A 26,487-nucleotide genomic window follows, 5' to 3' on the forward strand; every position below is an offset into this window, starting at 1 on the left:
AACGCGAGAGACTGTCAGGCAAATCCCAAGTGATCTGTACACGGACTAAGACGTCCGCACGTCTGGCAACATTCTCGCCAACTTGTATGCCGTGCCAACGACACGGGTTCATGTCCGATTACCGAAATTAGGCAGCGTTGGCCGTGGTTAGTGCTCGGCTGGGGACGAACTGGGAAGTCCGCGTGTCTTGGTTTCTTCAGTTTTGCCTTTTTCCTTCGTTTTTGGTGCTGCTGTGCGGTAATGGTACGGTCCAGCACGCTGACCCCCCTCTTGCTCTCGGTACGCAAAGGCGCGAACATGCGGCCACAGTCAAATGAAAGGGTCCGTTGTGTGTTTGTTGATGTGGCCTCTCCCAGTCGTTTCTAGCGCCTGTCCTCTACATATACGCCCATTTGCAAGCGTCAGCTTTTGCGTCAGCCGAGCAAAGTCGAGACAAGTCGACACATGGGGACACACGATGCTGTGAATCGTAATCCGCACTAGCCTACGAGGGGAGAAGGGAAACCATTCGTACCGTTGAAAACACTCTCCTGGGTAAAGGAGACAACTTCCGTGCGATGTCCGGGCTTCGAACCCGGAGCAGCTACTTGGGAAGCAACCATGCTGACCGACACACCACCACCGCCTTCTGCTACGCGCTGCTTGCGCCGTGATGTGTCGCCTTCCCTCCTGGCGCCAGAGGCCGAAGGCGATAGCGCTGCAGGCGCTCAACGCCGAGTGCGACGCGAGCACCACTGAACCCGATTTCCTGGTGCTGCTAGGGCGACATACCGTAACTAGGCGCAGAACTGACTTTCTCTGATAAATTGGCCCTTTAATGCGCATCAGGGCGAACACGAAATTTCTAATATGAAGTACTCACTGACGATCCAAAGGCGTTTCAGTATGCATGCGTCGGTACCACCGGGGCAGAGCCTAAGTATTGTAAAGTGAAGGCCGACAGTTAGAGCCTCACATGAAGTATTTCATTGGCTTCCCACGAGTGCGTAATGCAAAGCGTGGCTGTTGCTAGGAAACGGTCTTATTCGCCGTTCGTTAATATCTAGTTTTCTTTGCATCAATGTGAAAATGTTCCTATTACTAAATACAGTTTTGCTAGTTACAGTTCAAACTGGAAGCGACGGAAGAAAGCGGTCCAATGCGCCACATTGGTTCCCGAAAGCGAGGGTGCGTTTAGTACGCCACATCTGACATTGCGTCTTACATATTATTAAACTCACATAATTCCATTCTACCGAAAAAAGAAAGAGGTTTCGGAGTGAGGCTCCTGAGATCTTGCTAGAGATGGAAGTCACTGGAGCGCTTGTCTCGCACGTCAGATTGGCCGAGCGGTCTAAGGCGCCAGATTTAAGCTCTGGTTCCCGTAAGGGAGCGTGGGTTCGAACCCCACATCTGACAATGCATTTTAAACATTCTGAAACTAACATACTCCCTTCATCTTATAGAACAAGTACATTACGCACAAACACGCCGTGGAGATTTTACTAGAGACGACAGTGACAGCAGTGCAGGCGTCGCACGTCCGATAGCTCGAGCGGCCGAAAACAAATAGCGGAACATATTTTTCTCGTGCCGAGTTTTAGCTCTTCTCACGGACGTTTCCGTGGTCGTTGTGTTGTGGCTCAGGGCTATTCCATTTTCCTTCCCTAAAAGGCAACGCGAGAGACTGTCAGGCAAATCCCAAGTGATCTGTACACGGACTAAGACGTCCGCACGTCTGGCAACATTCTCGCCAACTTGTATGCCGTGCCAACGACACGGGTTCATGTCCGATTACCGAAATTAGGCAGCGTTGGCCGTGGTTAGTGCTCGGCTGGGGACGAACTGGGAAGTCCGCGTGTCTTGGTTTCTTCAGTTTTGCCTTTTTCCTTCGTTTTTGGTGCTGCTGTGCGGTAATGGTACGGTCCAGCACGCTGACCCCCCTCTTGCTCTCGGTACGCAAAGGCGCGAACATGCGGCCACAGTCAAATGAAAGGGTCCGTTGTGTGTTTGTTGATGTGGCCTCTCCCAGTCGTTTCTAGCGCCTGTCCTCTACATATACGCCCATTTGCAAGCGTCAGCTTTTGCGTCAGCCGAGCAAAGTCGAGACAAGTCGACACATGGGGACACACGATGCTGTGAATCGTAATCCGCACTAGCCTACGAGGGGAGAAGGGAAACCATTCGTACCGTTGAAAACACTCTCCTGGGTAAAGGAGACAACTTCCGTGCGATGTCCGGGCTTCGAACCCGGAGCAGCTACTTGGGAAGCAACCATGCTGACCGACACACCACCACCGCCTTCTGCTACGCGCTGCTTGCGCCGTGATGTGTCGCCTTCCCTCCTGGCGCCAGAGGCCGAAGGCGATAGCGCTGCAGGCGCTCAACGCCGAGTGCGACGCGAGCACCACTGAACCCGATTTCCTGGTGCTGCTAGGGCGACATACCGTAACTAGGCGCAGAACTGACTTTCTCTGATAAATTGGCCCTTTAATGCGCATCAGGGCGAACACGAAATTTCTAATATGAAGTACTCACTGACGATCCAAAGGCGTTTCAGTATGCATGCGTCGGTACCACCGGGGCAGAGCCTAAGTATTGTAAAGTGAAGGCCGACAGTTAGAGCCTCACATGAAGTATTTCATTGGCTTCCCACGAGTGCGTAATGCAAAGCGTGGCTGTTGCTAGGAAACGGTCTTATTCGCCGTTCGTTAATGTCTAGTTTTCTTTGCATCAATGTGAAAATGTTCCTATTACTAAATACAGTTTTGCTAGTTACAGTTCAAACTGGAAGCGACGGAAGAAAGCGGTCCAATGCGCCACATTGGTTCCCGAAAGCGAGGGTGCGTTTAGTACGCCACATCTGACATTGCGTCTTACATATTATTAAACTCACATAATTCCATTCTACCGAAAAAAGAAAGAGGTTTCGGAGTGAGGCTCCTGAGGTCTTGCTAGAGATGGAAGTCACTGGAGCGCTTGTCTCGCACGTCAGATTGGCCGAGCGGTCTAAGGCGCCAGATTTAAGCTCTGGTTCCCGTAAGGGAGCGTGGGTTCGAACCCCACATCTGACAATGCATTTTAAACATTCTGAAACTAACATACTCCCTTCATCTTATAGAACAAGTACATTACGCACAAACACGCCGTGGAGATTTTACTAGAGACGACAGTGACAGCAGTGCAGGCGTCGCACGTCCGATAGCTCGAGCGGCCGAAAACAAATAGCGGAACATATTTTTCTCGTGCCGAGTTTTAGCTCTTCTCACGGACGTTTCCGTGGTCGTTGTGTTGTGGCTCAGGGCTATTCCATTTTCCTTCCCTAAAAGGCAACGCGAGAGACTGTCAGGCAAATCCCAAGTGATCTGTACACGGACTAAGACGTCCGCACGTCTGGCAACATTCTCGCCAACTTGTATGCCGTGCCAACGACACGGGTTCATGTCCGATTACCGAAATTAGGCAGCGTTGGCCGTGGTTAGTGCTCGGCTGGGGACGAACTGGGAAGTCCGCGTGTCTTGGTTTCTTCAGTTTTGCCTTTTTCCTTCGTTTTTGGTGCTGCTGTGCGGTAATGGTACGGTCCAGCACGCTGACCCCCCTCTTGCTCTCGGTACGCAAAGGCGCGAACATGCGGCCACAGTCAAATGAAAGGGTCCGTTGTGTGTTTGTTGATGTGGCCTCTCCCAGTCGTTTCTAGCGCCTGTCCTCTACATATACGCCCATTTGCAAGCGTCAGCTTTTGCGTCAGCCGAGCAAAGTCGAGACAAGTCGACACATGGGGACACACGATGCTGTGAATCGTAATCCGCACTAGCCTACGAGGGGAGAAGGGAAACCATTCGTACCGTTGAAAACACTCTCCTGGGTAAAGGAGACAACTTCCGTGCGATGTCCGGGCTTCGAACCCGGAGCAGCTACTTGGGAAGCAACCATGCTGACCGACACACCACCACCGCCTTCTGCTACGCGCTGCTTGCGCCGTGATGTGTCGCCTTCCCTCCTGGCGCCAGAGGCCGAAGGCGATAGCGCTGCAGGCGCTCAACGCCGAGTGCGACGCGAGCACCACTGAACCCGATTTCCTGGTGCTGCTAGGGCGACATACCGTAACTAGGCGCAGAACTGACTTTCTCTGATAAATTGGCCCTTTAATGCGCATCAGGGCGAACACGAAATTTCTAATATGAAGTACTCACTGACGATCCAAAGGCGTTTCAGTATGCATGCGTCGGTACCACCGGGGCAGAGCCTAAGTATTGTAAAGTGAAGGCCGACAGTTAGAGCCTCACATGAAGTATTTCATTGGCTTCCCACGAGTGCGTAATGCAAAGCGTGGCTGTTGCTAGGAAACGGTCTTATTCGCCGTTCGTTAATATCTAGTTTTCTTTGCATCAATGTGAAAATGTTCCTATTACTAAATACAGTTTTGCTAGTTACAGTTCAAACTGGAAGCGACGGAAGAAAGCGGTCCAATGCGCCACATTGGTTCCCGAAAGCGAGGGTGCGTTTAGTACGCCACATCTGACATTGCGTCTTACATATTATTAAACTCACATAATTCCATTCTACCGAAAAAAGAAAGAGGTTTCGGAGTGAGGCTCCTGAGGTCTTGCTAGAGATGGAAGTCACTGGAGCGCTTGTCTCGCACGTCAGATTGGCCGAGCGGTCTAAGGCGCCAGATTTAAGCTCTGGTTCCCGTAAGGGAGCGTGGGTTCGAACCCCACATCTGACAATGCATTTTAAACATTCTGAAACTAACATACTCCCTTCATCTTATAGAACAAGTACATTACGCACAAACACGCCGTGGAGATTTTACTAGAGACGACAGTGACAGCAGTGCAGGCGTCGCACGTCCGATAGCTCGAGCGGCCGAAAACAAATAGCGGAACATATTTTTCTCGTGCCGAGTTTTAGCTCTTCTCACGGACGTTTCCGTGGTCGTTGTGTTGTGGCTCAGGGCTATTCCATTTTCCTTCCCTAAAAGGCAACGCGAGAGACTGTCAGGCAAATCCCAAGTGATCTGTACACGGACTAAGACGTCCGCACGTCTGGCAACATTCTCGCCAACTTGTATGCCGTGCCAACGACACGGGTTCATGTCCGATTACCGAAATTAGGCAGCGTTGGCCGTGGTTAGTGCTCGGCTGGGGACGAACTGGGAAGTCCGCGTGTCTTGGTTTCTTCAGTTTTGCCTTTTTCCTTCGTTTTTGGTGCTGCTGTGCGGTAATGGTACGGTCCAGCACGCTGACCCCCCTCTTGCTCTCGGTACGCAAAGGCGCGAACATGCGGCCACAGTCAAATGAAAGGGTCCGTTGTGTGTTTGTTGATGTGGCCTCTCCCAGTCGTTTCTAGCGCCTGTCCTCTACATATACGCCCATTTGCAAGCGTCAGCTTTTGCGTCAGCCGAGCAAAGTCGAGACAAGTCGACACATGGGGACACACGATGCTGTGAATCGTAATCCGCACTAGCCTACGAGGGGAGAAGGGAAACCATTCGTACCGTTGAAAACACTCTCCTGGGTAAAGGAGACAACTTCCGTGCGATGTCCGGGCTTCGAACCCGGAGCAGCTACTTGGGAAGCAACCATGCTGACCGACACACCACCACCGCCTTCTGCTACGCGCTGCTTGCGCCGTGATGTGTCGCCTTCCCTCCTGGCGCCAGAGGCCGAAGGCGATAGCGCTGCAGGCGCTCAACGCCGAGTGCGACGCGAGCACCACTGAACCCGATTTCCTGGTGCTGCTAGGGCGACATACCGTAACTAGGCGCAGAACTGACTTTCTCTGATAAATTGGCCCTTTAATGCGCATCAGGGCGAACACGAAATTTCTAATATGAAGTACTCACTGACGATCCAAAGGCGTTTCAGTATGCATGCGTCGGTACCACCGGGGCAGAGCCTAAGTATTGTAAAGTGAAGGCCGACAGTTAGAGCCTCACATGAAGTATTTCATTGGCTTCCCACGAGTGCGTAATGCAAAGCGTGGCTGTTGCTAGGAAACGGTCTTATTCGCCGTTCGTTAATATCTAGTTTTCTTTGCATCAATGTGAAAATGTTCCTATTACTAAATACAGTTTTGCTAGTTACAGTTCAAACTGGAAGCGACGGAAGAAAGCGGTCCAATGCGCCACATTGGTTCCCGAAAGCGAGGGTGCGTTTAGTACGCCACATCTGACATTGCGTCTTACATATTATTAAACTCACATAATTCCATTCTACCGAAAAAAGAAAGAGGTTTCGGAGTGAGGCTCCTGAGATCTTGCTAGAGATGGAAGTCACTGGAGCGCTTGTCTCGCACGTCAGATTGGCCGAGCGGTCTAAGGCGCCAGATTTAAGCTCTGGTTCCCGTAAGGGAGCGTGGGTTCGAACCCCACATCTGACAATGCATTTTAAACATTCTGAAACTAACATACTCCCTTCATCTTATAGAACAAGTACATTACGCACAAACACGCCGTGGAGATTTTACTAGAGACGACAGTGACAGCAGTGCAGGCGTCGCACGTCCGATAGCTCGAGCGGCCGAAAACAAATAGCGGAACATATTTTTCTCGTGCCGAGTTTTAGCTCTTCTCACGGACGTTTCCGTGGTCGTTGTGTTGTGGCTCAGGGCTATTCCATTTTCCTTCCCTAAAAGGCAACGCGAGAGACTGTCAGGCAAATCCCAAGTGATCTGTACACGGACTAAGACGTCCGCACGTCTGGCAACATTCTCGCCAACTTGTATGCCGTGCCAACGACACGGGTTCATGTCCGATTACCGAAATTAGGCAGCGTTGGCCGTGGTTAGTGCTCGGCTGGGGACGAACTGGGAAGTCCGCGTGTCTTGGTTTCTTCAGTTTTGCCTTTTTCCTTCGTTTTTGGTGCTGCTGTGCGGTAATGGTACGGTCCAGCACGCTGACCCCCCTCTTGCTCTCGGTACGCAAAGGCGCGAACATGCGGCCACAGTCAAATGAAAGGGTCCGTTGTGTGTTTGTTGATGTGGCCTCTCCCAGTCGTTTCTAGCGCCTGTCCTCTACATATACGCCCATTTGCAAGCGTCAGCTTTTGCGTCAGCCGAGCAAAGTCGAGACAAGTCGACACATGGGGACACACGATGCTGTGAATCGTAATCCGCACTAGCCTACGAGGGGAGAAGGGAAACCATTCGTACCGTTGAAAACACTCTCCTGGGTAAAGGAGACAACTTCCGTGCGATGTCCGGGCTTCGAACCCGGAGCAGCTACTTGGGAAGCAACCATGCTGACCGACACACCACCACCGCCTTCTGCTACGCGCTGCTTGCGCCGTGATGTGTCGCCTTCCCTCCTGGCGCCAGAGGCCGAAGGCGATAGCGCTGCAGGCGCTCAACGCCGAGTGCGACGCGAGCACCACTGAACCCGATTTCCTGGTGCTGCTAGGGCGACATACCGTAACTAGGCGCAGAACTGACTTTCTCTGATAAATTGGCCCTTTAATGCGCATCAGGGCGAACACGAAATTTCTAATATGAAGTACTCACTGACGATCCAAAGGCGTTTCAGTATGCATGCGTCGGTACCACCGGGGCAGAGCCTAAGTATTGTAAAGTGAAGGCCGACAGTTAGAGCCTCACATGAAGTATTTCATTGGCTTCCCACGAGTGCGTAATGCAAAGCGTGGCTGTTGCTAGGAAACGGTCTTATTCGCCGTTCGTTAATATCTAGTTTTCTTTGCATCAATGTGAAAATGTTCCTATTACTAAATACAGTTTTGCTAGTTACAGTTCAAACTGGAAGCGACGGAAGAAAGCGGTCCAATGCGCCACATTGGTTCCCGAAAGCGAGGGTGCGTTTAGTACGCCACATCTGACATTGCGTCTTACATATTATTAAACTCACATAATTCCATTCTACCGAAAAAAGAAAGAGGTTTCGGAGTGAGGCTCCTGAGATCTTGCTAGAGATGGAAGTCACTGGAGCGCTTGTCTCGCACGTCAGATTGGCCGAGCGGTCTAAGGCGCCAGATTTAAGCTCTGGTTCCCGTAAGGGAGCGTGGGTTCGAACCCCACATCTGACAATGCATTTTAAACATTCTGAAACTAACATACTCCCTTCATCTTATAGAACAAGTACATTACGCACAAACACGCCGTGGAGATTTTACTAGAGACGACAGTGACAGCAGTGCAGGCGTCGCACGTCCGATAGCTCGAGCGGCCGAAAACAAATAGCGGAACATATTTTTCTCGTGCCGAGTTTTAGCTCTTCTCACGGACGTTTCCGTGGTCGTTGTGTTGTGGCTCAGGGCTATTCCATTTTCCTTCCCTAAAAGGCAACGCGAGAGACTGTCAGGCAAATCCCAAGTGATCTGTACACGGACTAAGACGTCCGCACGTCTGGCAACATTCTCGCCAACTTGTATGCCGTGCCAACGACACGGGTTCATGTCCGATTACCGAAATTAGGCAGCGTTGGCCGTGGTTAGTGCTCGGCTGGGGACGAACTGGGAAGTCCGCGTGTCTTGGTTTCTTCAGTTTTGCCTTTTTCCTTCGTTTTTGGTGCTGCTGTGCGGTAATGGTACGGTCCAGCACGCTGACCCCCCTCTTGCTCTCGGTACGCAAAGGCGCGAACATGCGGCCACAGTCAAATGAAAGGGTCCGTTGTGTGTTTGTTGATGTGGCCTCTCCCAGTCGTTTCTAGCGCCTGTCCTCTACATATACGCCCATTTGCAAGCGTCAGCTTTTGCGTCAGCCGAGCAAAGTCGAGACAAGTCGACACATGGGGACACACGATGCTGTGAATCGTAATCCGCACTAGCCTACGAGGGGAGAAGGGAAACCATTCGTACCGTTGAAAACACTCTCCTGGGTAAAGGAGACAACTTCCGTGCGATGTCCGGGCTTCGAACCCGGAGCAGCTACTTGGGAAGCAACCATGCTGACCGACACACCACCACCGCCTTCTGCTACGCGCTGCTTGCGCCGTGATGTGTCGCCTTCCCTCCTGGCGCCAGAGGCCGAAGGCGATAGCGCTGCAGGCGCTCAACGCCGAGTGCGACGCGAGCACCACTGAACCCGATTTCCTGGTGCTGCTAGGGCGACATACCGTAACTAGGCGCAGAACTGACTTTCTCTGATAAATTGGCCCTTTAATGCGCATCAGGGCGAACACGAAATTTCTAATATGAAGTACTCACTGACGATCCAAAGGCGTTTCAGTATGCATGCGTCGGTACCACCGGGGCAGAGCCTAAGTATTGTAAAGTGAAGGCCGACAGTTAGAGCCTCACATGAAGTATTTCATTGGCTTCCCACGAGTGCGTAATGCAAAGCGTGGCTGTTGCTAGGAAACGGTCTTATTCGCCGTTCGTTAATATCTAGTTTTCTTTGCATCAATGTGAAAATGTTCCTATTACTAAATACAGTTTTGCTAGTTACAGTTCAAACTGGAAGCGACGGAAGAAAGCGGTCCAATGCGCCACATTGGTTCCCGAAAGCGAGGGTGCGTTTAGTACGCCACATCTGACATTGCGTCTTACATATTATTAAACTCACATAATTCCATTCTACCGAAAAAAGAAAGAGGTTTCGGAGTGAGGCTCCTGAGATCTTGCTAGAGATGGAAGTCACTGGAGCGCTTGTCTCGCACGTCAGATTGGCCGAGCGGTCTAAGGCGCCAGATTTAAGCTCTGGTTCCCGTAAGGGAGCGTGGGTTCGAACCCCACATCTGACAATGCATTTTAAACATTCTGAAACTAACATACTCCCTTCATCTTATAGAACAAGTACATTACGCACAAACACGCCGTGGAGATTTTACTAGAGACGACAGTGACAGCAGTGCAGGCGTCGCACGTCCGATAGCTCGAGCGGCCGAAAACAAATAGCGGAACATATTTTTCTCGTGCCGAGTTTTAGCTCTTCTCACGGACGTTTCCGTGGTCGTTGTGTTGTGGCTCAGGGCTATTCCATTTTCCTTCCCTAAAAGGCAACGCGAGAGACTGTCAGGCAAATCCCAAGTGATCTGTACACGGACTAAGACGTCCGCACGTCTGGCAACATTCTCGCCAACTTGTATGCCGTGCCAACGACACGGGTTCATGTCCGATTACCGAAATTAGGCAGCGTTGGCCGTGGTTAGTGCTCGGCTGGGGACGAACTGGGAAGTCCGCGTGTCTTGGTTTCTTCAGTTTTGCCTTTTTCCTTCGTTTTTGGTGCTGCTGTGCGGTAATGGTACGGTCCAGCACGCTGACCCCCCTCTTGCTCTCGGTACGCAAAGGCGCGAACATGCGGCCACAGTCAAATGAAAGGGTCCGTTGTGTGTTTGTTGATGTGGCCTCTCCCAGTCGTTTCTAGCGCCTGTCCTCTACATATACGCCCATTTGCAAGCGTCAGCTTTTGCGTCAGCCGAGCAAAGTCGAGACAAGTCGACACATGGGGACACACGATGCTGTGAATCGTAATCCGCACTAGCCTACGAGGGGAGAAGGGAAACCATTCGTACCGTTGAAAACACTCTCCTGGGTAAAGGAGACAACTTCCGTGCGATGTCCGGGCTTCGAACCCGGAGCAGCTACTTGGGAAGCAACCATGCTGACCGACACACCACCACCGCCTTCTGCTACGCGCTGCTTGCGCCGTGATGTGTCGCCTTCCCTCCTGGCGCCAGAGGCCGAAGGCGATAGCGCTGCAGGCGCTCAACGCCGAGTGCGACGCGAGCACCACTGAACCCGATTTCCTGGTGCTGCTAGGGCGACATACCGTAACTAGGCGCAGAACTGACTTTCTCTGATAAATTGGCCCTTTAATGCGCATCAGGGCGAACACGAAATTTCTAATATGAAGTACTCACTGACGATCCAAAGGCGTTTCAGTATGCATGCGTCGGTACCACCGGGGCAGAGCCTAAGTATTGTAAAGTGAAGGCCGACAGTTAGAGCCTCACATGAAGTATTTCATTGGCTTCCCACGAGTGCGTAATGCAAAGCGTGGCTGTTGCTAGGAAACGGTCTTATTCGCCGTTCGTTAATATCTAGTTTTCTTTGCATCAATGTGAAAATGTTCCTATTACTAAATACAGTTTTGCTAGTTACAGTTCAAACTGGAAGCGACGGAAGAAAGCGGTCCAATGCGCCACATTGGTTCCCGAAAGCGAGGGTGCGTTTAGTACGCCACATCTGACATTGCGTCTTACATATTATTAAACTCACATAATTCCATTCTACCGAAAAAAGAAAGAGGTTTCGGAGTGAGGCTCCTGAGATCTTGCTAGAGATGGAAGTCACTGGAGCGCTTGTCTCGCACGTCAGATTGGCCGAGCGGTCTAAGGCGCCAGATTTAAGCTCTGGTTCCCGTAAGGGAGCGTGGGTTCGAACCCCACATCTGACAATGCATTTTAAACATTCTGAAACTAACATACTCCCTTCATCTTATAGAACAAGTACATTACGCACAAACACGCCGTGGAGATTTTACTAGAGACGACAGTGACAGCAGTGCAGGCGTCGCACGTCCGATAGCTCGAGCGGCCGAAAACAAATAGCGGAACATATTTTTCTCGTGCCGAGTTTTAGCTCTTCTCACGGACGTTTCCGTGGTCGTTGTGTTGTGGCTCAGGGCTATTCCATTTTCCTTCCCTAAAAGGCAACGCGAGAGACTGTCAGGCAAATCCCAAGTGATCTGTACACGGACTAAGACGTCCGCACGTCTGGCAACATTCTCGCCAACTTGTATGCCGTGCCAACGACACGGGTTCATGTCCGATTACCGAAATTAGGCAGCGTTGGCCGTGGTTAGTGCTCGGCTGGGGACGAACTGGGAAGTCCGCGTGTCTTGGTTTCTTCAGTTTTGCCTTTTTCCTTCGTTTTTGGTGCTGCTGTGCGGTAATGGTACGGTCCAGCACGCTGACCCCCCTCTTGCTCTCGGTACGCAAAGGCGCGAACATGCGGCCACAGTCAAATGAAAGGGTCCGTTGTGTGTTTGTTGATGTGGCCTCTCCCAGTCGTTTCTAGCGCCTGTCCTCTACATATACGCCCATTTGCAAGCGTCAGCTTTTGCGTCAGCCGAGCAAAGTCGAGACAAGTCGACACATGGGGACACACGATGCTGTGAATCGTAATCCGCACTAGCCTACGAGGGGAGAAGGGAAACCATTCGTACCGTTGAAAACACTCTCCTGGGTAAAGGAGACAACTTCCGTGCGATGTCCGGGCTTCGAACCCGGAGCAGCTACTTGGGAAGCAACCATGCTGACCGACACACCACCACCGCCTTCTGCTACGCGCTGCTTGCGCCGTGATGTGTCGCCTTCCCTCCTGGCGCCAGAGGCCGAAGGCGATAGCGCTGCAGGCGCTCAACGCCGAGTGCGACGCGAGCACCACTGAACCCGATTTCCTGGTGCTGCTAGGGCGACATACCGTAACTAGGCGCAGAACTGACTTTCTCTGATAAATTGGCCCTTTAATGCGCATCAGGGCGAACACGAAATTTCTAATATGAAGTACTCACTGACGATCCAAAGGCGTTTCAGTATGCATGCGTCGGTACCACCGGGGCAGAGCCTAAGTATTGTAAAGTGAAGGCCGACAGTTAGAGCCTCACATGAAGTATTTCATTGGCTTCCCACGAGTGCGTAATGCAAAGCGTGGCTGTTGCTAGGAAACGGTCTTATTCGCCGTTCGTTAATATCTAGTTTTCTTTGCATCAATGTGAAAATGTTCCTATTACTAAATACAGTTTTGCTAGTTACAGTTCAAACTGGAAGCGACGGAAGAAAGCGGTCCAATGCGCCACATTGGTTCCCGAAAGCGAGGGTGCGTTTAGTACGCCACATCTGACATTGCGTCTTACATATTATTAAACTCACATAATTCCATTCTACCGAAAAAAGAAAGAGGTTTCGGAGTGAGGCTCCTGAGATCTTGCTAGAGATGGAAGTCACTGGAGCGCTTGTCTCGCACGTCAGATTGGCCGAGCGGTCTAAGGCGCCAGATTTAAGCTCTGGTTCCCGTAAGGGAGCGTGGGTTCGAACCCCACATCTGACAATGCATTTTAAACATTCTGAAACTAACATACTCCCTTCATCTTATAGAACAAGTACATTACGCACAAACACGCCGTGGAGATTTTACTAGAGACGACAGTGACAGCAGTGCAGGCGTCGCACGTCCGATAGCTCGAGCGGCCGAAAACAAATAGCGGAACATATTTTTCTCGTGCCGAGTTTTAGCTCTTCTCACGGACGTTTCCGTGGTCGTTGTGTTGTGGCTCAGGGCTATTCCATTTTCCTTCCCTAAAAGGCAACGCGAGAGACTGTCAGGCAAATCCCAAGTGATCTGTACACGGACTAAGACGTCCGCACGTCTGGCAACATTCTCGCCAACTTGTATGCCGTGCCAACGACACGGGTTCATGTCCGATTACCGAAATTAGGCAGCGTTGGCCGTGGTTAGTGCTCGGCTGGGGACGAACTGGGAAGTCCGCGTGTCTTGGTTTCTTCAGTTTTGCCTTTTTCCTTCGTTTTTGGTGCTGCTGTGCGGTAATGGTACGGTCCAGCACGCTGACCCCCCTCTTGCTCTCGGTACGCAAAGGCGCGAACATGCGGCCACAGTCAAATGAAAGGGTCCGTTGTGTGTTTGTTGATGTGGCCTCTCCCAGTCGTTTCTAGCGCCTGTCCTCTACATATACGCCCATTTGCAAGCGTCAGCTTTTGCGTCAGCCGAGCAAAGTCGAGACAAGTCGACACATGGGGACACACGATGCTGTGAATCGTAATCCGCACTAGCCTACGAGGGGAGAAGGGAAACCATTCGTACCGTTGAAAACACTCTCCTGGGTAAAGGAGACAACTTCCGTGCGATGTCCGGGCTTCGAACCCGGAGCAGCTACTTGGGAAGCAACCATGCTGACCGACACACACCACCACCGCCTTCTGCTACGCGCTGCTTGCGCCGTGATGTGTCGCCTTCCCTCCTGGCGCCAGAGGCCGAAGGCGATAGCGCTGCAGGCGCTCAACGCCGAGTGCGACGCGAGCACCACTGAACCCGATTTCCTGGTGCTGCTAGGGCGACATACCGTAACTAGGCGCAGAACTGACTTTCTCTGATAAATTGGCCCTTTAATGCGCATCAGGGCGAACACGAAATTTCTAATATGAAGTACTCACTGACGATCCAAAGGCGTTTCAGTATGCATGCGTCGGTACCACCGGGGCAGAGCCTAAGTATTGTAAAGTGAAGGCCGACAGTTAGAGCCTCACATGAAGTATTTCATTGGCTTCCCACGAGTGCGTAATGCAAAGCGTGGCTGTTGCTAGGAAACGGTCTTATTCGCCGTTCGTTAATATCTAGTTTTCTTTGCATCAATGTGAAAATGTTCCTATTACTAAATACAGTTTTGCTAGTTACAGTTCAAACTGGAAGCGACGGAAGAAAGCGGTCCAATGCGCCACATTGGTTCCCGAAAGCGAGGGTGCGTTTAGTACGCCACATCTGACATTGCGTCTTACATATTATTAAACTCACATAATTCCATTCTACCGAAAAAAGAAAGAGGTTTCGGAGTGAGGCTCCTGAGATCTTGCTAGAGATGGAAGTCACTGGAGCGCTTGTCTCGCACGTCAGATTGGCCGAGCGGTCTAAGGCGCCAGATTTAAGCTCTGGTTCCCGTAAGGGAGCGTGGGTTCGAACCCCACATCTGACAATGCATTTTAAACATTCTGAAACTAACATACTCCCTTCATCTTATAGAACAAGTACATTACGCACAAACACGCCGTGGAGATTTTACTAGAGACGACAGTGACAGCAGTGCAGGCGTCGCACGTCCGATAGCTCGAGCGGCCGAAAACAAATAGCGGAACATATTTTTCTCGTGCCGAGTTTTAGCTCTTCTCACGGACGTTTCCGTGGTCGTTGTGTTGTGGCTCAGGGCTATTCCATTTTCCTTCCCTAAAAGGCAACGCGAGAGACTGTCAGGCAAATCCCAAGTGATCTGTACACGGACTAAGACGTCCGCACGTCTGGCAACATTCTCGCCAACTTGTATGCCGTGCCAACGACACGGGTTCATGTCCGATTACCGAAATTAGGCAGCGTTGGCCGTGGTTAGTGCTCGGCTGGGGACGAACTGGGAAGTCCGCGTGTCTTGGTTTCTTCAGTTTTGCCTTTTTCCTTCGTTTTTGGTGCTGCTGTGCGGTAATGGTACGGTCCAGCACGCTGACCCCCCTCTTGCTCTCGGTACGCAAAGGCGCGAACATGCGGCCACAGTCAAATGAAAGGGTCCGTTGTGTGTTTGTTGATGTGGCCTCTCCCAGTCGTTTCTAGCGCCTGTCCTCTACATATACGCCCATTTGCAAGCGTCAGCTTTTGCGTCAGCCGAGCAAAGTCGAGACAAGTCGACACATGGGGACACACGATGCTGTGAATCGTAATCCGCACTAGCCTACGAGGGGAGAAGGGAAACCATTCGTACCGTTGAAAACACTCTCCTGGGTAAAGGAGACAACTTCCGTGCGATGTCCGGGCTTCGAACCCGGAGCAGCTACTTGGGAAGCAACCATGCTGACCGACACACCACCACCGCCTTCTGCTACGCGCTGCTTGCGCCGTGATGTGTCGCCTTCCCTCCTGGCGCCAGAGGCCGAAGGCGATAGCGCTGCAGGCGCTCAACGCCGAGTGCGACGCGAGCACCACTGAACCCGATTTCCTGGTGCTGCTAGGGCGACATACCGTAACTAGGCGCAGAACTGACTTTCTCTGATAAATTGGCCCTTTAATGCGCATCAGGGCGAACACGAAATTTCTAATATGAAGTACTCACTGACGATCCAAAGGCGTTTCAGTATGCATGCGTCGGTACCACCGGGGCAGAGCCTAAGTATTGTAAAGTGAAGGCCGACAGTTAGAGCCTCACATGAAGTATTTCATTGGCTTCCCACGAGTGCGTAATGCAAAGCGTGGCTGTTGCTAGGAAACGGTCTTATTCGCCGTTCGTTAATATCTAGTTTTCTTTGCATCAATGTGAAAATGTTCCTATTACTAAATACAGTTTTGCTAGTTACAGTTCAAACTGGAAGCGACGGAAGAAAGCGGTCCAATGCGCCACATTGGTTCCCGAAAGCGAGGGTGCGTTTAGTACGCCACATCTGACATTGCGTCTTACATATTATTAAACTCACATAATTCCATTCTACCGAAAAAAGAAAGAGGTTTCGGAGTGAGGCTCCTGAGATCTTGCTAGAGATGGAAGTCACTGGAGCGCTTGTCTCGCACGTCAGATTGGCCGAGCGGTCTAAGGCGCCAGATTTAAGCTCTGGTTCCCGTAAGGGAGCGTGGGTTCGAACCCCACATCTGACAATGCATTTTAAACATTCTGAAACTAACATACTCCCTTCATCTTATAGAACAAGTACATTACGCACAAACACGCCGTGGAGATTTTACTAGAGACGACAGTGACAGCAGTGCAGGCGTCGCACGTCCGATAGCTCGAGCGGCCGAAAACAAATAGCGGAACATATTTTTCTCGTGCCGAGTTTTAGCTCTTCTCACGGACGTTTCCGTGGTCGTTGTGTTGTGGCTCAGGGCTATTCCATTTTCCTTCCCTAAAAGGCAACGCGAGAGACTGTCAGGCAAATCCCAAGTGATCTGTACACGGACTAAGACGTCCGCACGTCTGGCAACATTCTCGCCAACTTGTATGCCGTGCCAACGACACGGGTTCATGTCCGATTACCGAAATTAGGCAGCGTTGGCCGTGGTTAGTGCTCGGCTGGGGACGAACTGGGAAGTCCGCGTGTCTTGGTTTCTTCAGTTTTGCCTTTTTCCTTCGTTTTTGGTGCTGCTGTGCGGTAATGGTACGGTCCAGCACGCTGACCCCCCTCTTGCTCTCGGTACGCAAAGGCGCGAACATGCGGCCACAGTCAAATGAAAGGGTCCGTTGTGTGTTTGTTGATGTGGCCTCTCCCAGTCGTTTCTAGCGCCTGTCCTCTACATATACGCCCATTTGCAAGCGTCAGCTTTTGCGTCAGCCGAGCAAAGTCGAGACAAGTCGACACATGGGGACACACGATGCTGTGAATCGTAATCCGCACTAGCCTACGAGGGGAGAAGGGAAACCATTCGTACCGTTGAAAACACTCTCCTGGGTAAAGGAGACAACTTCCGTGCGATGTCCGGGCTTCGAACCCGGAGCAGCTACTTGGGAAGCAACCATGCTGACCGACACACCACCACCGCCTTCTGCTACGCGCTGCTTGCGCCGTGATGTGTCGCCTTCCCTCCTGGCGCCAGAGGCCGAAGGCGATAGCGCTGCAGGCGCTCAACGCCGAGTGCGACGCGAGCACCACTGAACCCGATTTCCTGGTGCTGCTAGGGCGACATACCGTAACTAGGCGCAGAACTGACTTTCTCTGATAAATTGGCCCTTTAATGCGCATCAGGGCGAACACGAAATTTCTAATATGAAGTACTCACTGACGATCCAAAGGCGTTTCAGTATGCATGCGTCGGTACCACCGGGGCAGAGCCTAAGTATTGTAAAGTGAAGGCCGACAGTTAGAGCCTCACATGAAGTATTTCATTGGCTTCCCACGAGTGCGTAATGCAAAGCGTGGCTGTTGCTAGGAAACGGTCTTATTCGCCGTTCGTTAATATCTAGTTTTCTTTGCATCAATGTGAAAATGTTCCTATTACTAAATACAGTTTTGCTAGTTACAGTTCAAACTGGAAGCGACGGAAGAAAGCGGTCCAATGCGCCACATTGGTTCCCGAAAGCGAGGGTGCGTTTAGTACGCCACATCTGACATTGCGTCTTACATATTATTAAACTCACATAATTCCATTCTACCGAAAAAAGAAAGAGGTTTCGGAGTGAGGCTCCTGAGATCTTGCTAGAGATGGAAGTCACTGGAGCGCTTGTCTCGCACGTCAGATTGGCCGAGCGGTCTAAGGCGCCAGATTTAAGCTCTGGTTCCCGTAAGGGAGCGTGGGTTCGAACCCCACATCTGACAATGCATTTTAAACATTCTGAAACTAACATACTCCCTTCATCTTATAGAACAAGTACATTACGCACAAACACGCCGTGGAGATTTTACTAGAGACGACAGTGACAGCAGTGCAGGCGTCGCACGTCCGATAGCTCGAGCGGCCGAAAACAAATAGCGGAACATATTTTTCTCGTGCCGAGTTTTAGCTCTTCTCACGGACGTTTCCGTGGTCGTTGTGTTGTGGCTCAGGGCTATTCCATTTTCCTTCCCTAAAAGGCAACGCGAGAGACTGTCAGGCAAATCCCAAGTGATCTGTACACGGACTAAGACGTCCGCACGTCTGGCAACATTCTCGCCAACTTGTATGCCGTGCCAACGACACGGGTTCATGTCCGATTACCGAAATTAGGCAGCGTTGGCCGTGGTTAGTGCTCGGCTGGGGACGAACTGGGAAGTCCGCGTGTCTTGGTTTCTTCAGTTTTGCCTTTTTCCTTCGTTTTTGGTGCTGCTGTGCGGTAATGGTACGGTCCAGCACGCTGACCCCCCTCTTGCTCTCGGTACGCAAAGGCGCGAACATGCGGCCACAGTCAAATGAAAGGGTCCGTTGTGTGTTTGTTGATGTGGCCTCTCCCAGTCGTTTCTAGCGCCTGTCCTCTACATATACGCCCATTTGCAAGCGTCAGCTTTTGCGTCAGCCGAGCAAAGTCGAGACAAGTCGACACATGGGGACACACGATGCTGTGAATCGTAATCCGCACTAGCCTACGAGGGGAGAAGGGAAACCATTCGTACCGTTGAAAACACTCTCCTGGGTAAAGGAGACAACTTCCGTGCGATGTCCGGGCTTCGAACCCGGAGCAGCTACTTGGGAAGCAACCATGCTGACCGACACACCACCACCGCCTTCTGCTACGCGCTGCTTGCGCCGTGATGTGTCGCCTTCCCTCCTGGCGCCAGAGGCCGAAGGCGATAGCGCTGCAGGCGCTCAACGCCGAGTGCGACGCGAGCACCACTGAACCCGATTTCCTGGTGCTGCTAGGGCGACATACCGTAACTAGGCGCAGAACTGACTTTCTCTGATAAATTGGCCCTTTAATGCGCATCAGGGCGAACACGAAATTTCTAATATGAAGTACTCACTGACGATCCAAAGGCGTTTCAGTATGCATGCGTCGGTACCACCGGGGCAGAGCCTAAGTATTGTAAAGTGAAGGCCGACAGTTAGAGCCTCACATGAAGTATTTCATTGGCTTCCCACGAGTGCGTAATGCAAAGCGTGGCTGTTGCTAGGAAACGGTCTTATTCGCCGTTCGTTAATATCTAGTTTTCTTTGCATCAATGTGAAAATGTTCCTATTACTAAATACAGTTTTGCTAGTTACAGTTCAAACTGGAAGCGACGGAAGAAAGCGGTCCAATGCGCCACATTGGTTCCCGAAAGCGAGGGTGCGTTTAGTACGCCACATCTGACATTGCGTCTTACATATTATTAAACTCACATAATTCCATTCTACCGAAAAAAGAAAGAGGTTTCGGAGTGAGGCTCCTGAGATCTTGCTAGAGATGGAAGTCACTGGAGCGCTTGTCTCGCACGTCAGATTGGCCGAGCGGTCTAAGGCGCCAGATTTAAGCTCTGGTTCCCGTAAGGGAGCGTGGGTTCGAACCCCACATCTGACAATGCATTTTAAACATTCTGAAACTAACATACTCCCTTCATCTTATAGAACAAGTACATTACGCACAAACACGCCGTGGAGATTTTACTAGAGACGACAGTGACAGCAGTGCAGGCGTCGCACGTCCGATAGCTCGAGCGGCCGAAAACAAATAGCGGAACATATTTTTCTCGTGCCGAGTTTTAGCTCTTCTCACGGACGTTTCCGAGGTCGTTGTGTTGTGGCTCAGGGCTATTCCATTTTCCTTCCCTAAAAGGCAACGCGAGAGACTGTCAGGCAAATCCCAAGTGATCTGTACACGGACTAAGACGTCCGCACGTCTGGCAACATTCTCGCCAACTTGTATGCCGTGCCAACGACACGGGTTCATGTCCGATTACCGAAATTAGGCAGCGTTGGCCGTGGTTAGTGCTCGGCTGGGGACGAACTGGGAAGTCCGCGTGTCTTGGTTTCTTCAGTTTTGCCTTTTTCCTTCGTTTTTGGTGCTGCTGTGCGGTAATGGTACGGTCCAGCACGCTGACCCCCCTCTTGCTCTCGGTACGCAAAGGCGCGAACATGCGGCCACAGTCAAATGAAAGGGTCCGTTGTGTGTTTGTTGATGTGGCCTCTCCCAGTCGTTTCTAGCGCCTGTCCTCTACATATACGCCCATTTGCAAGCGTCAGCTTTTGCGTCAGCCGAGCAAAGTCGAGACAAGTCGACACATGGGGACACACGATGCTGTGAATCGTAATCCGCACTAGCCTACGAGGGGAGAAGGGAAACCATTCGTACCGTTGAAAACACTCTCCTGGGTAAAGGAGACAACTTCCGTGCGATGTCCGGGCTTCGAACCCGGAGCAGCTACTTGGGAAGCAACCATGCTGACCGACACACCACCACCGCCTTCTGCTACGCGCTGCTTGCGCCGTGATGTGTCGCCTTCCCTCCTGGCGCCAGAGGCCGAAGGCGATAGCGCTGCAGGCGCTCAACGCCGAGTGCGACGCGAGCACCACTGAACCCGATTTCCTGGTGCTGCTAGGGCGACATACCGTAACTAGGCGCAGAACTGACTTTCTCTGATAAATTGGCCCTTTAATGCGCATCAGGGCGAACACGAAATTTCTAATATGAAGTACTCACTGACGATCCAAAGGCGTTTCAGTATGCATGCGTCGGTACCACCGGGGCAGAGCCTAAGTATTGTAAAGTGAAGGCCGACAGTTAGAGCCTCACATGAAGTATTTCATTGGCTTCCCACGAGTGCGTAATGCAAAGCGTGGCTGTTGCTAGGAAACGGTCTTATTCGCCGTTCGTTAATATCTAGTTTTCTTTGCATCAATGTGAAAATGTTCCTATTACTAAATACAGTTTTGCTAGTTACAGTTCAAACTGGAAGCGACGGAAGAAAGCGGTCCAATGCGCCACATTGGTTCCCGAAAGCGAGGGTGCGTTTAGTACGCCACATCTGACATTGCGTCTTACATATTATTAAACTCACATAATTCCATTCTACCGAAAAAAGAAAGAGGTTTCGGAGTGAGGCTCCTGAGATCTTGCTAGAGATGGAAGTCACTGGAGCGCTTGTCTCGCACGTCAGATTGGCCGAGCGGTCTAAGGCGCCAGATTTAAGCTCTGGTTCCCGTAAGGGAGCGTGGGTTCGAACCCCACATCTGACAATGCATTTTAAACATTCTGAAACTAACATACTCCCTTCATCTTATAGAACAAGTACATTACGCACAAACACGCCGTGGAGATTTTACTAGAGACGACAGTGACAGCAGTGCAGGCGTCGCACGTCCGATAGCTCGAGCGGCCGAAAACAAATAGCGGAACATATTTTTCTCGTGCCGAGTTTTAGCTCTTCTCACGGACGTTTCCGTGGTCGTTGTGTTGTGGCTCAGGGCTATTCCATTTTCCTTCCCTAAAAGGCAACGCGAGAGACTGTCAGGCAAATCCCAAGTGATCTGTACACGGACTAAGACGTCCGCACGTCTGGCAACATTCTCGCCAACTTGTATGCCGTGCCAACGACACGGGTTCATGTCCGATTACCGAAATTAGGCAGCGTTGGCCGTGGTTAGTGCTCGGCTGGGGACGAACTGGGAAGTCCGCGTGTCTTGGTTTCTTCAGTTTTGCCTTTTTCCTTCGTTTTTGGTGCTGCTGTGCGGTAATGGTACGGTCCAGCACGCTGACCCCCCTCTTGCTCTCGGTACGCAAAGGCGCGAACATGCGGCCACAGTCAAATGAAAGGGTCCGTTGTGTGTTTGTTGATGTGGCCTCTCCCAGTCGTTTCTAGCGCCTGTCCTCTACATATACGCCCATTTGCAAGCGTCAGCTTTTGCGTCAGCCGAGCAAAGTCGAGACAAGTCGACACATGGGGACACACGATGCTGTGAATCGTAATCCGCACTAGCCTACGAGGGGAGAAGGGAAACCATTCGTACCGTTGAAAACACTCTCCTGGGTAAAGGAGACAACTTCCGTGCGATGTCCGGGCTTCGAACCCGGAGCAGCTACTTGGGAAGCAACCATGCTGACCGACACACCACCACCGCCTTCTGCTACGCGCTGCTTGCGCCGTGATGTGTCGCCTTCCCTCCTGGCGCCAGAGGCCGAAGGCGATAGCGCTGCAGGCGCTCAACGCCGAGTGCGACGCGAGCACCACTGAACCCGATTTCCTGGTGCTGCTAGGGCGACATACCGTAACTAGGCGCAGAACTGACTTTCTCTGATAAATTGGCCCTTTAATGCGCATCAGGGCGAACACGAAATTTCTAATATGAAGTACTCACTGACGATCCAAAGGCGTTTCAGTATGCATGCGTCGGTACCACCGGGGCAGAGCCTAAGTATTGTAAAGTGAAGGCCGACAGTTAGAGCCTCACATGAAGTATTTCATTGGCTTCCCACGAGTGCGTAATGCAAAGCGTGGCTGTTGCTAGGAAACGGTCTTATTCGCCGTTCGTTAATATCTAGTTTTCTTTGCATCAATGTGAAAATGTTCCTATTACTAAATACAGTTTTGCTAGTTACAGTTCAAACTGGAAGCGACGGAAGAAAGCGGTCCAATGCGCCACATTGGTTCCCGAAAGCGAGGGTGCGTTTAGTACGCCACATCTGACATTGCGTCTTACATATTATTAAACTCACATAATTCCATTCTACCGAAAAAAGAAAGAGGTTTCGGAGTGAGGCTCCTGAGATCTTGCTAGAGATGGAAGTCACTGGAGCGCTTGTCTCGCACGTCAGATTGGCCGAGCGGTCTAAGGCGCCAGATTTAAGCTCTGGTTCCCGTAAGGGAGCGTGGGTTCGAACCCCACATCTGACAATGCATTTTAAACATTCTGAAACTAACATACTCCCTTCATCTTATAGAACAAGTACATTACGCACAAACACGCCGTGGAGATTTTACTAGAGACGACAGTGACAGCAGTGCAGGCGTCGCACGTCCGATAGCTCGAGCGGCCGAAAACAAATAGCGGAACATATTTTTCTCGTGCCGAGTTTTAGCTCTTCTCACGGACGTTTCCGTGGTCGTTGTGTTGTGGCTCAGGGCTATTCCATTTTCCTTCCCTAAAAGGCAACGCGAGAGACTGTCAGGCAAATCCCAAGTGATCTGTACACGGACTAAGACGTCCGCACGTCTGGCAACATTCTCGCCAACTTGTATGCCGTGCCAACGACACGGGTTCATGTCCGATTACCGAAATTAGGCAGCGTTGGCCGTGGTTAGTGCTCGGCTGGGGACGAACTGGGAAGTCCGCGTGTCTTGGTTTCTTCAGTTTTGCCTTTTTCCTTCGTTTTTGGTGCTGCTGTGCGGTAATGGTACGGTCCAGCACGCTGACCCCCCTCTTGCTCTCGGTACGCAAAGGCGCGAACATGCGGCCACAGTCAAATGAAAGGGTCCGTTGTGTGTTTGTTGATGTGGCCTCTCCCAGTCGTTTCTAGCGCCTGTCCTCTACATATACGCCCATTTGCAAGCGTCAGCTTTTGCGTCAGCCGAGCAAAGTCGAGACAAGTCGACACATGGGGACACACGATGCTGTGAATCGTAATCCGCACTAGCCTACGAGGGGAGAAGGGAAACCATTCGTACCGTTGAAAACACTCTCCTGGGTAAAGGAGACAACTTCCGTGCGATGTCCGGGCTTCGAACCCGGAGCAGCTACTTGGGAAGCAACCATGCTGACCGACACACCACCACCGCCTTCTGCTACGCGCTGCTTGCGCCGTGATGTGTCGCCTTCCCTCCTGGCGCCAGAGGCCGAAGGCGATAGCGCTGCAGGCGCTCAACGCCGAGTGCGACGCGAGCACCACTGAACCCGATTTCCTGGTGCTGCTAGGGCGACATACCGTAACTAGGCGCAGAACTGACTTTCTCTGATAAATTGGCCCTTTAATGCGCATCAGGGCGAACACGAAATTTCTAATATGAAGTACTCACTGACGATCCAAAGGCGTTTCAGTATGCATGCGTCGGTACCACCGGGGCAGAGCCTAAGTATTGTAAAGTGAAGGCCGACAGTTAGAGCCTCACATGAAGTATTTCATTGGCTTCCCACGAGTGCGTAATGCAAAGCGTGGCTGTTGCTAGGAAACGGTCTTATTCGCCGTTCGTTAATATCTAGTTTTCTTTGCATCAATGTGAAAATGTTCCTATTACTAAATACAGTTTTGCTAGTTACAGTTCAAACTGGAAGCGACGGAAGAAAGCGGTCCAATGCGCCACATTGGTTCCCGAAAGCGAGGGTGCGTTTAGTACGCCACATCTGACATTGCGTCTTACATATTATTAAACTCACATAATTCCATTCTACCGAAAAAAGAAAGAGGTTTCGGAGTGAGGCTCCTGAGATCTTGCTAGAGATGGAAGTCACTGGAGCGCTTGTCTCGCACGTCAGATTGGCCGAGCGGTCTAAGGCGCCAGATTTAAGCTCTGGTTCCCGTAAGGGAGCGTGGGTTCGAACCCCACATCTGACAATGCATTTTAAACATTCTGAAACTAACATACTCCCTTCATCTTATAGAACAAGTACATTACGCACAAACACGCCGTGGAGATTTTACTAGAGACGACAGTGACAGCAGTGCAGGCGTCGCACGTCCGATAGCTCGAGCGGCCGAAAACAAATAGCGGAACATATTTTTCTCGTGCCGAGTTTTAGCTCTTCTCACGGACGTTTCCGTGGTCGTTGTGTTGTGGCTCAGGGCTATTCCATTTTCCTTCCCTAAAAGGCAACGCGAGAGACTGTCAGGCAAATCCCAAGTGATCTGTACACGGACTAAGACGTCCGCACGTCTGGCAACATTCTCGCCAACTTGTATGCCGTGCCAACGACACGGGTTCATGTCCGATTACCGAAATTAGGCAGCGTTGGCCGTGGTTAGTGCTCGGCTGGGGACGAACTGGGAAGTCCGCGTGTCTTGGTTTCTTCAGTTTTGCCTTTTTCCTTCGTTTTTGGTGCTGCTGTGCGGTAATGGTACGGTCCAGCACGCTGACCCCCCTCTTGCTCTCGGTACGCAAAGGCGCGAACATGCGGCCACAGTCAAATGAAAGGGTCCGTTGTGTGTTTGTTGATGTGGCCTCTCCCAGTCGTTTCTAGCGCCTGTCCTCTACATATACGCCCATTTGCAAGCGTCAGCTTTTGCGTCAGCCGAGCAAAGTCGAGACAAGTCGACACATGGGGACACACGATGCTGTGAATCGTAATCCGCACTAGCCTACGAGGGGAGAAGGGAAACCATTCGTACCGTTGAAAACACTCTCCTGGGTAAAGGAGACAACTTCCGTGCGATGTCCGGGCTTCGAACCCGGAGCAGCTACTTGGGAAGCAACCATGCTGACCGACACACCACCACCGCCTTCTGCTACGCGCTGCTTGCGCCGTGATGTGTCGCCTTCCCTCCTGGCGCCAGAGGCCGAAGGCGATAGCGCTGCAGGCGCTCAACGCCGAGTGCGACGCGAGCACCACTGAACCCGATTTCCTGGTGCTGCTAGGGCGACATACCGTAACTAGGCGCAGAACTGACTTTCTCTGATAAATTGGCCCTTTAATGCGCATCAGGGCGAACACGAAATTTCTAATATGAAGTACTCACTGACGATCCAAAGGCGTTTCAGTATGCATGCGTCGGTACCACCGGGGCAGAGCCTAAGTATTGTAAAGTGAAGGCCGACAGTTAGAGCCTCACATGAAGTATTTCATTGGCTTCCCACGAGTGCGTAATGCAAAGCGTGGCTGTTGCTAGGAAACGGTCTTATTCGCCGTTCGTTAATATCTAGTTTTCTTTGCATCAATGTGAAAATGTTCCTATTACTAAATACAGTTTTGCTAGTTACAGTTCAAACTGGAAGCGACGGAAGAAAGCGGTCCAATGCGCCACATTGGTTCCCGAAAGCGAGGGTGCGTTTAGTACGCCACATCTGACATTGCGTCTTACATATTATTAAACTCACATAATTCCATTCTACCGAAAAAAGAAAGAGGTTTCGGAGTGAGGCTCCTGAGATCTTGCTAGAGATGGAAGTCACTGGAGCGCTTGTCTCGCACGTCAGATTGGCCGAGCGGTCTAAGGCGCCAGATTTAAGCTCTGGTTCCCGTAAGGGAGCGTGGGTTCGAACCCCACATCTGACAATGCATTTTAAACATTCTGAAACTAACATACTCCCTTCATCTTATAGAACAAGTACATTACGCACAAACACGCCGTGGAGATTTTACTAGAGACGACAGTGACAGCAGTGCAGGCGTCGCACGTCCGATAGCTCGAGCGGCCGAAAACAAATAGCGGAACATATTTTTCTCGTGCCGAGTTTTAGCTCTTCTCACGGACGTTTCCGTGGTCGTTGTGTTGTGGCTCAGGGCTATTCCATTTTCCTTCCCTAAAAGGCAACGC

At 51.3% G+C, this 26,487-nt stretch overlaps 16 non-coding genes across 16 annotated transcripts; all 16 read left to right on the forward strand.

Moving 5' to 3' along the window:
• The first annotated feature begins 1,314 nt into the window (after positions 1 to 1,314).
• On the forward strand, positions 1,315 to 1,398 carry Trnal-uaa. Its single transcript has one exon. It is a non-coding gene; the product is annotated as a tRNA-Leu (tRNA).
• A 1,571-nt stretch (positions 1,399 to 2,969) lies between these two features.
• Positions 2,970 to 3,053, forward strand: Trnal-uaa. Its single transcript has one exon. It is a non-coding gene; the product is annotated as a tRNA-Leu (tRNA).
• Positions 3,054 to 4,624: 1,571 nt separating this feature from the next.
• Trnal-uaa lies at positions 4,625 to 4,708 on the forward strand. The gene has a single exon. It is a non-coding gene; the product is annotated as a tRNA-Leu (tRNA).
• Positions 4,709 to 6,279: 1,571 nt separating this feature from the next.
• Trnal-uaa lies at positions 6,280 to 6,363 on the forward strand. Its single transcript has one exon. It is a non-coding gene; the product is annotated as a tRNA-Leu (tRNA).
• A 1,571-nt stretch (positions 6,364 to 7,934) lies between these two features.
• Positions 7,935 to 8,018, forward strand: Trnal-uaa. The gene has a single exon. It is a non-coding gene; the product is annotated as a tRNA-Leu (tRNA).
• Positions 8,019 to 9,589: 1,571 nt separating this feature from the next.
• Positions 9,590 to 9,673, forward strand: Trnal-uaa. The gene has a single exon. It is a non-coding gene; the product is annotated as a tRNA-Leu (tRNA).
• Positions 9,674 to 11,244: 1,571 nt separating this feature from the next.
• Positions 11,245 to 11,328, forward strand: Trnal-uaa. Its single transcript has one exon. It is a non-coding gene; the product is annotated as a tRNA-Leu (tRNA).
• Positions 11,329 to 12,899: 1,571 nt separating this feature from the next.
• On the forward strand, positions 12,900 to 12,983 carry Trnal-uaa. Its single transcript has one exon. It is a non-coding gene; the product is annotated as a tRNA-Leu (tRNA).
• Positions 12,984 to 14,556: 1,573 nt separating this feature from the next.
• On the forward strand, positions 14,557 to 14,640 carry Trnal-uaa. Its single transcript has one exon. It is a non-coding gene; the product is annotated as a tRNA-Leu (tRNA).
• A 1,571-nt stretch (positions 14,641 to 16,211) lies between these two features.
• On the forward strand, positions 16,212 to 16,295 carry Trnal-uaa. The gene has a single exon. It is a non-coding gene; the product is annotated as a tRNA-Leu (tRNA).
• Positions 16,296 to 17,866: 1,571 nt separating this feature from the next.
• Trnal-uaa lies at positions 17,867 to 17,950 on the forward strand. Its single transcript has one exon. It is a non-coding gene; the product is annotated as a tRNA-Leu (tRNA).
• Positions 17,951 to 19,521: 1,571 nt separating this feature from the next.
• Positions 19,522 to 19,605, forward strand: Trnal-uaa. Its single transcript has one exon. It is a non-coding gene; the product is annotated as a tRNA-Leu (tRNA).
• A 1,571-nt stretch (positions 19,606 to 21,176) lies between these two features.
• Trnal-uaa lies at positions 21,177 to 21,260 on the forward strand. The gene has a single exon. It is a non-coding gene; the product is annotated as a tRNA-Leu (tRNA).
• Positions 21,261 to 22,831: 1,571 nt separating this feature from the next.
• Positions 22,832 to 22,915, forward strand: Trnal-uaa. Its single transcript has one exon. It is a non-coding gene; the product is annotated as a tRNA-Leu (tRNA).
• Positions 22,916 to 24,486: 1,571 nt separating this feature from the next.
• On the forward strand, positions 24,487 to 24,570 carry Trnal-uaa. The gene has a single exon. It is a non-coding gene; the product is annotated as a tRNA-Leu (tRNA).
• A 1,571-nt stretch (positions 24,571 to 26,141) lies between these two features.
• Trnal-uaa lies at positions 26,142 to 26,225 on the forward strand. The gene has a single exon. It is a non-coding gene; the product is annotated as a tRNA-Leu (tRNA).
• Positions 26,226 to 26,487: the final 262 nt, after the last annotated feature.

The sequence above is a fragment of the Schistocerca americana genome, unplaced genomic scaffold, assembly GCF_021461395.2.
Source record: "Schistocerca americana isolate TAMUIC-IGC-003095 unplaced genomic scaffold, iqSchAmer2.1 HiC_scaffold_984, whole genome shotgun sequence".
Taxonomy (NCBI): Eukaryota; Metazoa; Arthropoda; class Insecta; order Orthoptera; family Acrididae; genus Schistocerca; species Schistocerca americana.